General features: G+C 43.3%; 1 protein-coding gene and 1 non-coding gene across 3 annotated transcripts in view; both read right to left on the reverse strand.

The window, feature by feature from the left end:
- The window catches only part of elf1 (E74-like ETS transcription factor 1), a 264,463-nt gene extending 251,787 nt beyond the window's left edge, over positions 1 to 12,676 (reverse strand). For both annotated transcript variants that reach the window (XM_055643909.1, XM_055643904.1), the window contains exon 1: positions 12,410 to 12,676. The gene's annotated coding sequence lies outside the window, so the exon portion shown is untranslated. The remainder of the gene's footprint in view (positions 1 to 12,409) is intronic.
- Positions 12,677 to 13,933: 1,257 nt separating this feature from the next.
- Positions 13,934 to 14,005, reverse strand: trnae-uuc (transfer RNA glutamic acid (anticodon UUC)). Its single transcript has one exon. It is a non-coding gene; the product is annotated as a tRNA-Glu (tRNA).
- Positions 14,006 to 14,926: the final 921 nt, after the last annotated feature.

Raw genomic sequence — 14,926 nt, forward strand, 5'->3', positions numbered from 1 at the left:
GTGAGGCTGCATCTATGGAGCGAAAGAATAGGCGAAGGAATAGGAAGGAATATTCCTTCGCTCCATAGATGCTGCCTCACCCGCTGAGTTTCTCCAGCATTTTTCTCTTCTTTTAGAACTACAGGAGTCTTTAAATTTTATCACATCTAATTAATTATTTCTCAAAGAACGCTCACTGTGGTAAGTAAATAAAGCAGACAATCACTTGCTCCATATAGTATCAGGGCTGCACATACCTTCATACACTTTTGTCAATTATTCCATCATTATGTTGTTTAAAGGAAGCTATCAATTTACAAGTGACTAATCATGGTAGACATAAAGCTTTCATAAAATAAAAATTTGGATAAAACTGCATGTCTTTGACTTACTTGGATATATAGATCAGGGTTTCTCAGTTCTTAAATTCAAATCCATTTTCCTCAACTGTTTTGGTTCCCAGGATATTGCTAAATTTGCTGACATTTATTGTACATTCCCAATTGCTGCTGCACTGAGGAGACAACCACAGTGATGGGTCTGCAGTCACATAGGACAGACAGAGCAAGACCAGCAAATACAAGTCACTGAAAAAATAATTGTGAACAGATCACTGTCTTGTGATTCTTTGTGGAACCAGAATTTTCTTTTAATTATCAAATTCCCGAACCACCATGAGATGTATTTCTGTATTTCTCAACATCCAAAATTCCAATAATTTAACCACTACACCAATCCCTTATGCAGCTGCCAATCCAATCAGATTTTAGGGCATAGAACATAGAACAGAACAGCACAAGACAAGCCCTATGGCCCACAGTGACTGTACCAAACCCGTTTCCAAAACAGAACCTTATTTTAAACTCAATCCCAGACAATTTCAAACTTTCGTATTTCCGGTTCTTCCATATGTGATGCCATTTCAGAATCATTGCTACTTGCATAGCAGAAATTTGCTCTTACAGTATTCTTCTTCTTATCGAGTCCACACACAGGATTAGAAATTGTTCAGCCAGAGCTGAACACACTTCTCTGCATCTGCATACAATGGTGTCTGTTTTGTCGCTTCTTGTGCTTCTTGTGCGTGGTGGTAGAAAGATTGGTGGAAACAGGGCCGCGACATGAACGCTTTCCTTGACCCCCTTACAGTATTTACATGTCACTACCCAAGAATCTGAGAAGGATACAATTTGCTATCACGGAATTTGCGTGCAAATTGGATTTTATTTCAGCTCACATTCTTGGTGCATGCACAGATTATGTGGCTTCACAATACAGAAAATCATGGTATGAACACTTTACTGGGAATGCAAACCCCTGTGCTGTACATATGTAAAGAGGAAATGATTAGTAAAACTGATCTGCACTAATTTTCAACTATTCTGGTGTGAATTGAAAATTGCTTAATGGACAGAAAACAAAGTAGGCACAAATGGTCCATTTTGGGTTGCCAAGCTGTGACAGGATGTTGCACAGATCAGTGATGGAGTCACTGCTATACATAGACTACACCACAAAGTACATTATACTGACAATACCAAGCTGGGTAACAGCGTGGGCCACGAAGAAGCAGAGAACCCTCAAGGGTGTAGTCAGGCTGAGTCAATGGCACAAAATTGAAAAATGCAAGATCATCCACTTTGTCAGTAAACAAAGAGCTAAGTGATTTTATTTTTTTTAAATAGTACAAGTTACACAAGATTAAAAGCTGTTGATGTTTACAGGAACTGAGTGTCTTGTACAAGAATCACTCTTAAAACACTGGTGCAGCTAGCTATAATGAAGGGGTTTATTGCAGGCGGCATTGGGCAAACTTATATGTTTTACTGCAATTGAAAAGAGGCTTGATGTGATCTCACCTAGAATATTGTGTAAAAGCCAGTTTTTTCTATCAAAGGTGGGATAGAAGGTGAAGCAAAGACTCATCAGATTGATTTGTAAGTAGTGTGTGGGGAGGGACATGTGGGTAGAGCGGGAACTCCTCACGACAATGAAGGCTACTCCCCGGCAACCACCTGCGAACATGTGGTGACCGCAGAGTCTCCTGCAGTCGCCTAAAAAGTCGCCTAAGTGGGACAGGCCCATAAGAGAAGAATTTAAGCAGACATGGCCTGTATCGCTTTAGTTTAGAATCATGAGAGATAACCTTATTGAAATGCAAAATTCTTACAGAACTTGGCAGGGTGGATGCAAGGATGATGGTTCCCATGACGGTGGTGTCCTCCATTCAGGACCGAGAATGAGAAGATATTTCATCATCCAAATAGAAACATAGAAAATAGGTGCAGGAGTAGGCCATTCGACCCTTCGAGCCTGCACCGCCTTTCAATATGATCATGGCTGATCATCCAACTCAGTATCCTGCACCTGCCTTCTCTCCATACCCCCTGATCCCTTTAGCCACAAGAGCCACATCTAACTCCCTCTTAAATATAGCCAATGAACTGGCCTCAACTACCTTCTGTGGCAGAGAATTCCACAGATTCACCACTCTCTGCGTAAAAAATGATTTTCTCATCTTGGCCCTAAAAGACTTCCCCCTTATCCTTAAACAGTGACCCCTTGTTCTGGACTTCCCCAACATTGGGAATAATCTTCCTGCATCTAGCCTGTCCAACCCCTTAAGAATTTTGTAAATTTCTATAAGATCCCCCCTCAATCTTCTAAATTCTAGCGAGTACAAGCCGAGTCTATCCAGTCTTTCTTCATATGAAAGTCCTGCCATCCCAGGAATCAGTCTGGTGAACCTTCTCTGTGCTCCCTCTATGGCAAGAATGTCTTTCCTCAGATTAGGAGACCAAAACTGTATGCAATACTCCAGTAGAACCTCCCTGCTCTTATACTCAAATCCTTTTGCTATGAATGCTAACATACCATTTGCTTTCTTTACTGCCTGCTGCACCTGCATGCCTACTTTCAATGACTGGTGTACCATGACACCCAGGTCTCGTTGCACCTCCCTTTTTCCTAATCGGTCACCATTCAGATAATAGTCTACTTTCCTGTTTTTGCCACCAAAGTGGATAAGCTCACATTTATCCACATTATACTGCATCTGCCATGCATTTTCCCACTCACCCAACCTATCCATGTCACCTTGCAGCCTTGCAAATGGTAATGAAACTTTGGATTCTCCCCCCAGGCAGAGTTACTTAGTGTATTTGAGAAAGAGATTTTGCACGATAAAGTAAACCATCCCTGAAGTAAAAAAATATCAGCCATTGATGTAAATTAAAGGAGGTGTAGACACACGGACCAAATGGCCTACTACTGCTTCTGATGATGTTAATGTTCTGAGCTAAACCAGCACAGAATTAGAGATGTCACGAGCGGCATGGCAACAGTTTACTGGGAATTGTCAGCTTTAAGACTTCGGCAAGTCTAAAATAAAAGCAACTTTTGTCAATGACTCAGTCAATTTCTGGAGACGTGCACAATGCAGCAAGCACTCTCTTTCAGTCTTTATGTCAGTCTTTCATCTAGCATCAATAATGCCACAAATTCAGGCTCAGCTATTTAGAGCGATTGGATCTGAACACATTGCTATCTTCGTGGTCAAAGAGTCAGTCAATTCAAACACACCCCATTTATATTATGGATCCAAGTATAATGGATGGGATTCTATAGGATCAGCAGATTTATTTTCTGTCAACTATTTCATTTAAACTTCACAGAAAATTCAGCAGCAACAGAACACTGTCTCACAATGAAGTTACATTCATGCCTTTGTCAGGCATGCACGGTTCGTGAGCGGGAACCAGGGTAGTTAGAGCAAAGACACAGTGCACACTGCCCCCGAATGGGTGAGTTGGAGGTTTGTGTGGAGCTCCAGCATTGTGGATAGTCCAAACAATACAAATTACCTGGGTTGTATGGCATTTTCAGCATTAACAACTCTTCCAGCTTAAAACAAAAACACAACATGCAAGGTATGCCATTATGTCTACCTTAACATATATAGCACTTTTTGAATGAAGCAAACACCTCAATGCATGACCAAAGCACAAATCAAGGACAAACCAAAAGTTTGCAAAGAGCATTGGAGGAGTCGCAGAGGAAAGGCTCAAGTTTTGGGATGATTTCCAAATATTGGGCCCAGGCAGCTAAAAACACAGCTGTCTGGGAGGAAGAATGTCCACTGGGGATTTACAAGGGGCTGGAAGGGGAAGAGAATCTTTTTTTGGGGAATTTATTTTCCCCTGGCACTGTTCTGCTTCAGCCTCTCAAAGACTGTCCAACATTAACTAGCACCCCAAGTTTACCCTGGTGACCTCCTTTGTGAGGTGCGCTAGTAACAGCGATTAGATCTTTCTTCCGTCATCACTGCTAAAATGAGATGAGCTGAATTAGCAGGGACATATTATTCCTGGATTTCACTTTAACCAAGATTCAGAACCAAAAAATGAAGAGAGCGCCAACTTGTTTATTAGAAGGTGAAAGACCCCTTTTGGTCTAAACAGTAGAACGTAGTCAATATGTAGAAAGTACATCACTGAAACCACATGAAAACATCTGATTGATCCTGAGCTCAGAGAAGGCATCAACTTTATTTTGCAACAACAACAATTCAGATTTTTACGCTAACCAACATAATTAAATATCTCAATGCACTTGAGCAGCATCAGAAAAAAATGACAGAAGAGAGGCAAAATAGTGCAGGTAACTAAATGCTCGGACAGAGTGTTTTAGGTAACACCGTGAAGGAAGAGGTATGCGATGAGAACTCATGGCCCAGGTGGCTAAAGGTGTGGCTGTAATGTCTGAAACATACAAGGAACCAGAACTACCGATCCTATTCACTGGAACTGGACCATCTACCATCTATTACAGTGGGAACTCATTTCTAATCCAAACTGGGCAATTTCAGTCTTGCCCCCATTGGAAATCTACTTGCCAAAGTTTTGCTCATCCAACTAATTCATTAATATCTTCTTTAATTTACTTCTCATACCTGTACTAAAATATCGCCACCTTTATGTAATTGATAGGTTAAATTAGTTCATGTCCATAAGTCATAGCAGTTGAAGGATTAGGAATGAGGTTTTGACCCCTTGAGTCTACTCTGCTATTCAATCATGGCTGTTCTATCTTTCCCTCTCAACCCCATTCTTCTGCCTTTTCCTCATAACCTATGACACCCTGAATAAACACCCACCAATCTCCACTTTAAAAATACTCAAAGACATGACCTCCACAGCTGTCTGTGACAATGGACTCTACTGATTCACTAAACTCTGGCGAAAGAAACTCCTCATCTCCTTTCTAAAGATGCGTCCTTTTGTTCTGAGGCTATACCCTCTGATCCTAGACTCTCCAATAGTGGAAACATCCTCTCCACATCCACTCTATTCATCCTTCACTATTCTCTACGTTTCAGTGAGGTCCCCCCCCCCCCCCTTCCTAAACTCCAGCGAGCCCCGACCCAGTGCCGCAAAACGCCCATCCTATTTTAACCTATCCATCCCTGGGGTCATTCTTGGAAACCTCTACTGGACCCTCCCCCTTCACTATTCTCTACGTTTCAGTGAGGTCCCCCCCCCCCCCCATTCTTCGAAACTCCAGCGAGCGCAGACCCAGTGCCGCAAAACGCTCATCATATGTTAACCTATTCATTCCTGGGGTCATTCTTGGAAACCTCTACTGGACCCTCTCTAGAGCCAGCACATCCTTCCTCAGATATGGTGTCCAAAATTGCTCACGATATTCCAAATGTGGCCTTACCAGCAACTTAAGGTCTCAACATTACATCCCTGTTTTTGTATACAAGCCCTCTTGAAATAAATGCTCGCATTGTGTTTGCTTTCTTTCCTACTGATTCAACTTGCAGATTAACATTTTGGGAATCCTGCACCAGCACCCCCAAGTTCCTTTGCACCTACAATTTTTGGATTCTCACCCCATTTAGAAAATAGTCTACATCTTTATTCCTACTACCAAAATGCATGACTCCACACTTTGCTACACTATATTCCATCTGCCACTTCTCTGCCCACTCTCCCAGCTGTCCAATTCCTTCTGCAGAGTCCCTGCCCCTCCACCTATTTTTGTATCATCTGCAAACTTTGCCACAAAGCCTTCAATCCCCTCATCCAAATCACTAATATACAACGGCCCCAGCACCAACCCTTGCGGAACTCCACTAGTTACTGGCAGCCAACCAGAAAAAGTCCCCTTTATTGCCACTCTTTAGCTTCTGCCATCCAGCCAACCTGCTTCCCTCTAATATTGCAGGCGCTCATCTTGTTTTGCAGCCTCACCGTATCAAAGGCTTTCTGAAAATCCAGGTAAACAACATCATTGACTGTCCTTAGTCTATTGTGTTATTGACTTCCTCAAAGAATTCCAACACATTTGTCAGACAAGATCTCCCCTTCACAAAATCATGCTGGCCAGCCCATTTTATCATGTGCTTCTAAGTAATCCAAATAGTGGACTCCAAAATCCAACCAACCACTGAAGTCAAGTTTCCCTTCTTTTGACTCTCCTTTCTTGAACAGTGGAGTAACATTTGCAAATTTCCAGTCCTCTAGGAGCACTCCTGACAAGTACTTCTTGAAAGATCACTATTAATGCCTCCACAATCTCAAAACTATCCCTTTCAGAACCGTGTGGTGTAGTCCATCTGGTCCAGGCGTCTTATCCACTTTAAGCCTTTCAGCTTGCCAAGCACTTTCTCCTTAGTAAAAGCAACTCCACTAACTTCTGCCTCCTGATGCTCTTAAATTTCCGCATGTTGTTGGTGTCTTGCACTTATTCAATTTGTCACCATTTCTTTATTCCCCATGACTACTTCTCCAGCATCATTTTCCAGCGGTCCAATGTGCACTCACCTCTCTTTTACTCTCAATATAGCTGAAGAAGCTTTTGCTATGGTCTGTCATTCCTGCGAGGGTCCCTTTCCAACCAACTTTAGCCAGCTCCTCCCTCATACTTCTGTAGTTACCTTTACTGAACACTAATACTGACACATCCAATTTCATCTTCTCAGTTTCAAACTGCAGATTGAATTTTACCATACTATGGTCACTACCTCCTTGTGGTTCCTTCACCTCAAGCTCCCTAATCAAATTGGGTTTAATTACACAAGACCAAATATAGAATTGCCTTTTCCCAAGGAGGCTCAACCACAAGCTGCTCCAAGCAGCCATCTTGTAGGCATTCCACAAATGCCTTCTCCTGCGATCCAGTACCAATCTGATTTTCCCAGTCTACCTGCATATTGAATTCCCCTATGACCACTGTAACATTGACTTTCTTACATACATACCGATTGTGTCTCCAGAAGTAATTGGTACCCTACTCCCTGGCCATTGTTCGGAGGCCTGTATATAACTCCCATTTGGGCATTTTTACCCTTGCATTTTCTTAACTCTACCCGCAAGGATTCTACATCTTCTGATCTTCTGTCATCCCTTGCTAAGGATTGAATTTCATTCCTTTCCATCAGAGCCACTCTACTTCCTTTGCCCACCTGCCTGTCTTTTCGATAGAACATGTATCCTTTGGTGTTCAGCCCCAGCTCTGATTTGTTCAACCTACAGCCCCCACTATTTACTTTAAAGCCCTCTCCACAGCCATAGTTATGTGGTTTGCCAGAACCCAGGTCTCAGCTGGATTCAAGTAGAGTCCTTCCCATCAGAACATCTCCCTCCTTCCCCATTACTGATGCCAATGTCCCATAAATTCAAACTCACTTCTCCCACACCAATCCTTGAGCTAAGCATCCAACTCTTTAATATTCTTGACCCTATGCCAATTTGCTTGTGGCTGAGGTAGCAATCCAGAGGTTATTACCTTTGGATTCTGCCTTTCAATTTAGTCCCTAGCTGCTCAAATTCCCTCAGCAGAACTGCTTAGTTCTCCTAGTCATTGGTACCCACATGGTTGATGATGACTGGATATTTCCCCTCCCACTCCAAACGGCACTTACTGCGAGTCTGAAAGTCTCCATTCCAAATTGTTTGTGACCACAATCATTGTTTCTCCAATACAACTGTAGAAAATAGACAATAGGTGCAGGAGTAGGCCATTCGGCCCTTTGAGCCAGCACCGCCATTTAATGTGATCATGGCTGATCATCCCCAATCAGTACCCCATTCCTGCCTTCTCCCCATTTCCCCCGACTCCGCTATTTATGAGCCATATCTAGCTCTCTCTTGAAAGCATCCAGAGAAGCTGCCTCCACCGCCCTCTGAGGCAGAGAATTCCACACTCAAAACTCTCTGTGAGGAAATGTGTTTCCTCGTCTCCGTTCTAAATGGCTTACTCCTTATTCTTAAACTGTGGCCCCTGGTCTGGACTCCCCCAACATCGGGAACATGTTTCCTGCCTCTAGCGTGTCCAAAACCTTAACACTCTTATATGTTTCAATGAGATACCCTCTCATCCTTCTAAACTCCAGAGTGTACAAGCCCAGCTGCTCCATTCTCTCAGCATATGACAATCCCGCCATACCAGAAATTAACCTTGTAAACCTACGCTGCACTACCTGAATAGCAAGAATGTCCTTCCTCAAATTAGGGGACCAAAACTGCACGCAGCACTCCAGGTGTGGTCTCACTAGGGCTCTGTACAACTGCAGAAGGATCTATTTGCTCCTATTTTCGACTCCTCTTGTTATACAGGCCAACATGCCATTCGCTTTCTTCACAGCCTGCTATTCCTGCATGCTTACTTTCATAGACTGGTGTACAAGAACCCCCAGATCCCGTTGTACCTCCCCTTTTCCCAACTTGCCGCCATTTAGATAGTAACCTACCTTCCTGTTCCTGCTACCAAAGTGGATAACCTCACATTTATCCGCATTAAACTTAATCTGCCATGCATCTGCCGACTCCCCCAACCTATCCAAATCACCCTGCATTCTCATAGCATCCTCCTCACAGTTCACACTGCCACCCAGCTTTGTGTCATCTGCAAATCCCTTCATTCAAATCATTGATGTATATTGTAAATAGCTGCGGTCCCAGCACCGAGCTTTGCGGTACCCCATTAGTCACTGCCTGCCATTCTGAAAGGGACCCGTTAATCCCTACTCTTTATTTCCTGTCTGCCAACCAATTCTCTATCCATGTCAGTACTCTACCCCCAATACCATGTGCTCTAATTTTGCCCACTAATCTCCTATGTGGGACCTTATCAAATACTTTCTGAAAGTCCAAGAACACTACATCCACTGGCTCTCCCTTGTCCTTTTTCCTCAAATAATTCCAGAAGATTAGTCAAGCATGATTTCCCTTCGTAAATCCATGCTGACTTGGACCGATCCTGTTACTGCTATCCAAATGTGCCGCTATTTCATCTTTCATAATTGATTCCAGCATCTATCCCACCACTGATGTCAGGCTAACTGCTCTATAATTCCCTGTTTTCTCTCTCCCGCCTTTCTTAAAATGTGGGATATCATTAGCTACGCTCCAATCCACAGGAACTGATCCTGTGTCTATAGATGGTTTGATTTAAAGTATTTTAAGGCATTTAAACAGGTTTATGGATAGGGAAGATTCAAAGGGATATGGACCAAGCACGGGCAAATAAGACTGGATTAGATGGACACTTGGTTAACATGGACAAGTTAAGCCAAAGTGTGTGTTTCATGCATGCAGTGGCTATTTGATATCTTGTGCTCCTGTTTGGTAGTTCTTTTTTTTTTTTTGCTCCTTCTATTCATCCCAGGTGTCAGGATCTGGATTAGATTTTGCCTTTTGTATCATTCATACTGACACAGTTGTCAATGTTATGATGCATGGAGTGAAGCAAAGATTCCCAACCTGGTTGAAATTATTTTCCAGCCCACAGGAGTGCTGAGTCTAACTTTCTCATAAACAAGAGATTAAACTGAGGTCAGAATTAAACTAATCTGTCTCATTATGAACATTAGATATTTCATATGCTGATCAAAAGAGTGAAAAGCACTTTTGGTGTCCTTGCACCATCATTCTTCTCAGCAATAACAGATTGAAAATCACTTATCTCATTTGTATCACGTGGTACTTTGCAGTGGGGGAAACTGGCTGGACCAGTTACTTACATTTCAATCACAATTATAACATCAATAAAGTACTTGGAAACATGAGATGATGCAAATGCTCATGAAATGACAAGCAAAAGGAAAGTTGAGTGAGTTTGCTTTATGAGCAAGATTTGAACACCTTCAAATGTATGTATTTAAAGAACCAGAACTGGAGTCTGGGGCCTGTGCTCAGCCAAGACAGTGGGGATTGGAGCAGTGAATGAGGATGGGGATCAGGGGTCAGGGGAGACAATCAACTGGGCTGGATAGCAAGCACCAGTGTTGCCTTCATTCATATTACTCTGCATTCATGGCTCATCTTTAATCAAGCTTCCAACCACCTTAACAACCATTTCCCATACTCAAGTATCAACCTCTATACAATGCTTTCCTGTGAAACACCTCTCCGATCGATCATTGCTGAACAACAAATAGCAGTTATGTTACACCTATAAAAGGTACTAAACCTTAACATTTTACAGAAGAATTAGCAAAAACATTCTGAACACATGATCAAATATCAGGTGAAAAAGCAAATACAAACTGCTGGAGGAAGAAACTCAGTAACTCAGGCAGCAACAATGTAGGGAAATGGGCAGACATTTTAGATCAGGGCCTTCTTTCGGACTGGACAATGTTTTGAATCAGGCCCCTTCACTCCAAAGAATGGTCCCTACTCAAAACATCATCTGTCTATTTCCCTCCATAGATGATGGCTGGCTTGCTGAGTTCCTCCAGCACTTTGTTTTTAGCTCAAGGTTTCAGCATCTGCAGTCTCTTGTTCAGTTTAGTTTATTGTCACGTATACCGAGGTACCGTGAAAAGCTTTTGTTGCGTGCTAACCAGTCAGCAGAAAGACAATACATGAATGTGTCAGTCACCGGGAAAAAGAGATAGGTTCACAGGAGGGGTTTTTGGAAGCTCTTAGCAGCAGAAGGCAGAACAATGAAATTCTGTCCTCACCCTCTTTCACTACTCCAACTCCCCTATTTCCCATATTCCACCCTTACCCACCTACTGTACCCTTCCACCCACTATCCCTCCTACATTTCTACATTTCACTCCTCATCTTCCTACCTTAACAAATTCCACATCTGCATCCTTTTGTCTCCACTTCACCTCCAGTCAAGGTAACCATCTCCACCCAACTACTAATCGCCATTCATAACCTGACTCCATCTTTCATTTGCCAGTTCTTGCCCCACCCTTTCATGTCACTTATTTTTACCAGATTTCTCTCCTCAACTCCATCAATCTGAAAATGTAACACCTGTCCCTATACCTCCTCCCTCGACTCCATTCAGGGACCTTGACATTCTTTCCAGGTGAGACAGATGTTCAAATGCACCTCCTCAAACCTCATCTACTGCATCTGGTATTCCCAATGTGGGCTCCTGTACATTGGCAAGAACAAAGATAGACTCAGCGACTGTTTCTCTGAACACTTACCCTCGGTCTGTGAAGCCTTCAGGATCTTCCGATTGCTAACCACATAAACTCCCCTTCCAATACTGACCATTCTGTCGTGGGCCATCTCCATTGCCGGAGTGAGGCCACATGTGGACTGGAGGAACAGCATCTCATATTCCGCTTGGATAGGTTACAACCCAGCGGAATGAATGTTGAATTCTCCAATTTTAAGTAACTTCTACAGTCACCTCCCTCCCCCTCCTTCTTTCTTCGTCTCTTTTTTAAAGAAGTTCTTCTTCCACTTCACCTCTACTAGATTATCAATAATATTTCAATTTTATGTTTAAGAAAACAACAAAAGCTGTGATTCAGTGATATATGTTTGAAGTTTCCCAGTGAGCTGGAGTGGTCAATGAGTGCATCCTTCTCAACTTGGACAGCTGCCTTTCGCAATGAAACCTCAGAGCATTACACGAAGGTGAACGCACGTGGAAATGAAAGTACAACAATTAGGGCTGATGTAGTGAGCTCTATGATCTTTGGTAGTGACCACATGGGGTCGTCTTTAATCACTTGTCTTGACATGGATGGATGGTTGGCATTTGGGATCGCCACAATAGGGAAATATCCAATGATCGGACAACTCTGAAGATTGTGATTAAAATCCTGCTTTAAAGGCACCTTTACACTCGCTATCTATACTCTGCATGCATTATACCACCCGCCTTTAAAATGACACACTTCCAAATCAATGCGAGCCATCTTCCAGGACCTTAATCATTGCAGTAATTGAGTGTTTTTTAAGAACGTATAAACTATACGCCAACGCAAATCCTGGGTAAAGTCACGCGAAACTCGATAGATTGAACATAAGTATATCAGTTACCGCACTTTGCTCCATACGAAATGAACCCTTTAGCCTTACAGCTTCTCTCTGGGCTACAAGAGTTGAGAAACTCATTCACAATTTGTACCCGGTCACCGAATGAAAAAGCTCCGTCAACTTACCTGAGAACAACCCTTTGCTGATGAATGAAGAGCAGTCCTCTCACCATTTGCCTGACTCCACACACGATCGCATGCTCCACCTGAACTCCTGAATGTTTGGGGGTTTCCCAGCTAGACGTTCACCCTTTCCATTGGCGCAGGGTGAATCACATTTTTCCATAATATCGGCCAATGCCACGATAAGGGATCGTCTCCAAGCTTCACACGGGATGGAAATGAGGCAGCGTTTCCAGCTCTCGGTCCCAATATTGTTTTGCTGCTCAAAGCCTAGAGAAACCAACAAGACTTGGCGTAAGGAGTCGCAGATATAAACTTATATTCTTTAAAAAGGAAAAACGGTTTTCGAAGATTGAGCAACATACAAAATCCCTGTTTGCCTTGGAGTGGAGTGGAGTTGCGAAGAGGTACAGTGGAAGAGAGGGTCCCGGCTGAGGCATAGAGTCGGGGAAGATAGTTCAGGTAAACTAGGTGGATTGCAAACCCGTTAGTTTGCCACTACTACCAGCACAGAGGCGGCATGCAAGGTTTTAGACCACGAAGGGCCGGGACCCATGAACATTGAAAATACACAACTTGCTGGAGTAACTCATCAGGCAAGGCGACATCTCAAGAGAACATGGATAGGTGACGTTTCGGGTCGGGACCCTTCTTCATATTTGCAGTCACTTGCGTCTGGATTGATAACACATTGACAAAACACATTTAAACTACATGCACCAAAGGGCACACCCAAATATAGCCACGATTAACTCATCGTGTCGGCCTAGTTGATTTAGTAGGAACTGACATAAACATATTTGTAACAATTAGTGAAGCTCACTGTAAAGGACACTGGGTAGAGAAGGGTACTTTGGAGACGCTCCCTTGGATTGCTACCGCTCCTATTTTCCCAGAAGTGATGCCGACTTTTCGACATTACATGCCACGGGGAAATTGCAGAGATCAGAGTTGCGGGAAGCTGTCACAGTGGCCGCGCCCCCCGGTCTCTGTCACAGTCACACAACATGTAGAGTAGATTAAGTGTTCAAGAAGGAACTGCAGATGCTGATAGATCGAAGGTACACAAAATTGCTGGAGAAACTCAGCGGGCGCAGCAGCATCTATGGAGCGAAGAAAATAGGCGACGTTTCGGGCCGAAACCCTTCTTCAGATCTGTCTGGAGAAGGGTTTCGGCCCGAAACGTCGCCTATTTTCTTCGCTCCATAGATGCTGCTGCACCCGCTGCGGTTCTCCAGCAATTTTGTGAATACCATGTAGAGTAGATGAACAATTAGACACGTTACAAGACAAACTCAACCTATGCCCCGTCCCGCCAGCCCAGCCTCCAAATAGTGCAGCTCGGCCCAGACTTGCGAGCAGCCTCCCGGATAACACCCTGCTTACTTGTTTGCCCGTCTTTAGCCGTGGCTCGGCCCGCGAAACTCTTTGAGAGCTCCCACGCCCATCGCCGTGACGCCTGGCTGGCTTGGGAGTATCATATATTTTAGTTTTAAAAGAATTGCAATTAAGGTCACAAAACTGTAATTCCCATACCGGGAGTCGAACCCGGGCCGCCTGGGTGAAAACCAGGAATCCTAACCGCTAGACCATATGGGAACGGCTATCAGAAAGCGACTGCCAACCTACACCAGGCTGGGGAGTGTGTTGCAACATTTCCTTTTGAAGTTTGATTGATTCTTGGGTCCGAAGGCAAAGAGTGCCTACTAAAACCAACTCTTGGTTACAAAGAAACTTCACGCACTGGGTCAATGCTACGTTAACAAGAAGTCAGCCAGCAACCGTGCACCACTATTTTCATGACCTGCTGTTTCTCAGCCCGGGCTACTCAGAAATGAGTAGCTACTTAATTGACACAGACATTGTGCTATTTGACTCCTGGATTACTCTCACCGGTCAGTAAGCAAGTCCCGACCACAGTCTCAAGTTCTTGACAAAACCACTGTTTAAAAGTTCAAGACTTTTCACATTACAAGATTCAGAGAGAAACTGAAAGGTTGTCGACGGGATACATTGTAATGACAAATCACATTGTGCTTATATATCAGGGTGTCATTTTCCAACAGCTCCACTTAAATATGTGAATTTTATTTTTCTTTAAAGAATAAAATTTCCAGTCTTGTTCCTGGATGGTAGGAGTCATTTGCAACTCTGCTGTTGTGGTATGTATACACCAGTTGCTCCAGCTGGAACCTTTTCGGTGGATTGCTAAATTGCAGTAGAACTGTAGGGGGCATTGCAGCTGATCTAAGCATTGCTTTCAACCCCCAACCAAATATACAAAAGCACCTGTGGCAGACCTGAAGATAGCTGAATAAAGGGTAATGGGGTGGACATAAGAGGAAAATTAGAAATCACAAAATAATGCTTGATGAAATAACACTTTAATAAATTATACAAGGTGATTGTATTTCATTTGAGTCTAATTAATAAAACAGCAAGAGATAGTCCAAGGTAGACACAAAATGCTGAGGTAACTCAGCGGGTGCAGCATCTATGGAGAGAAGGAATGGGCGATGT

Source organism: Leucoraja erinacea, chromosome 12 (genome assembly GCF_028641065.1).
Source record: "Leucoraja erinacea ecotype New England chromosome 12, Leri_hhj_1, whole genome shotgun sequence".
Taxonomy (NCBI): domain Eukaryota; kingdom Metazoa; phylum Chordata; class Chondrichthyes; order Rajiformes; family Rajidae; genus Leucoraja; species Leucoraja erinaceus.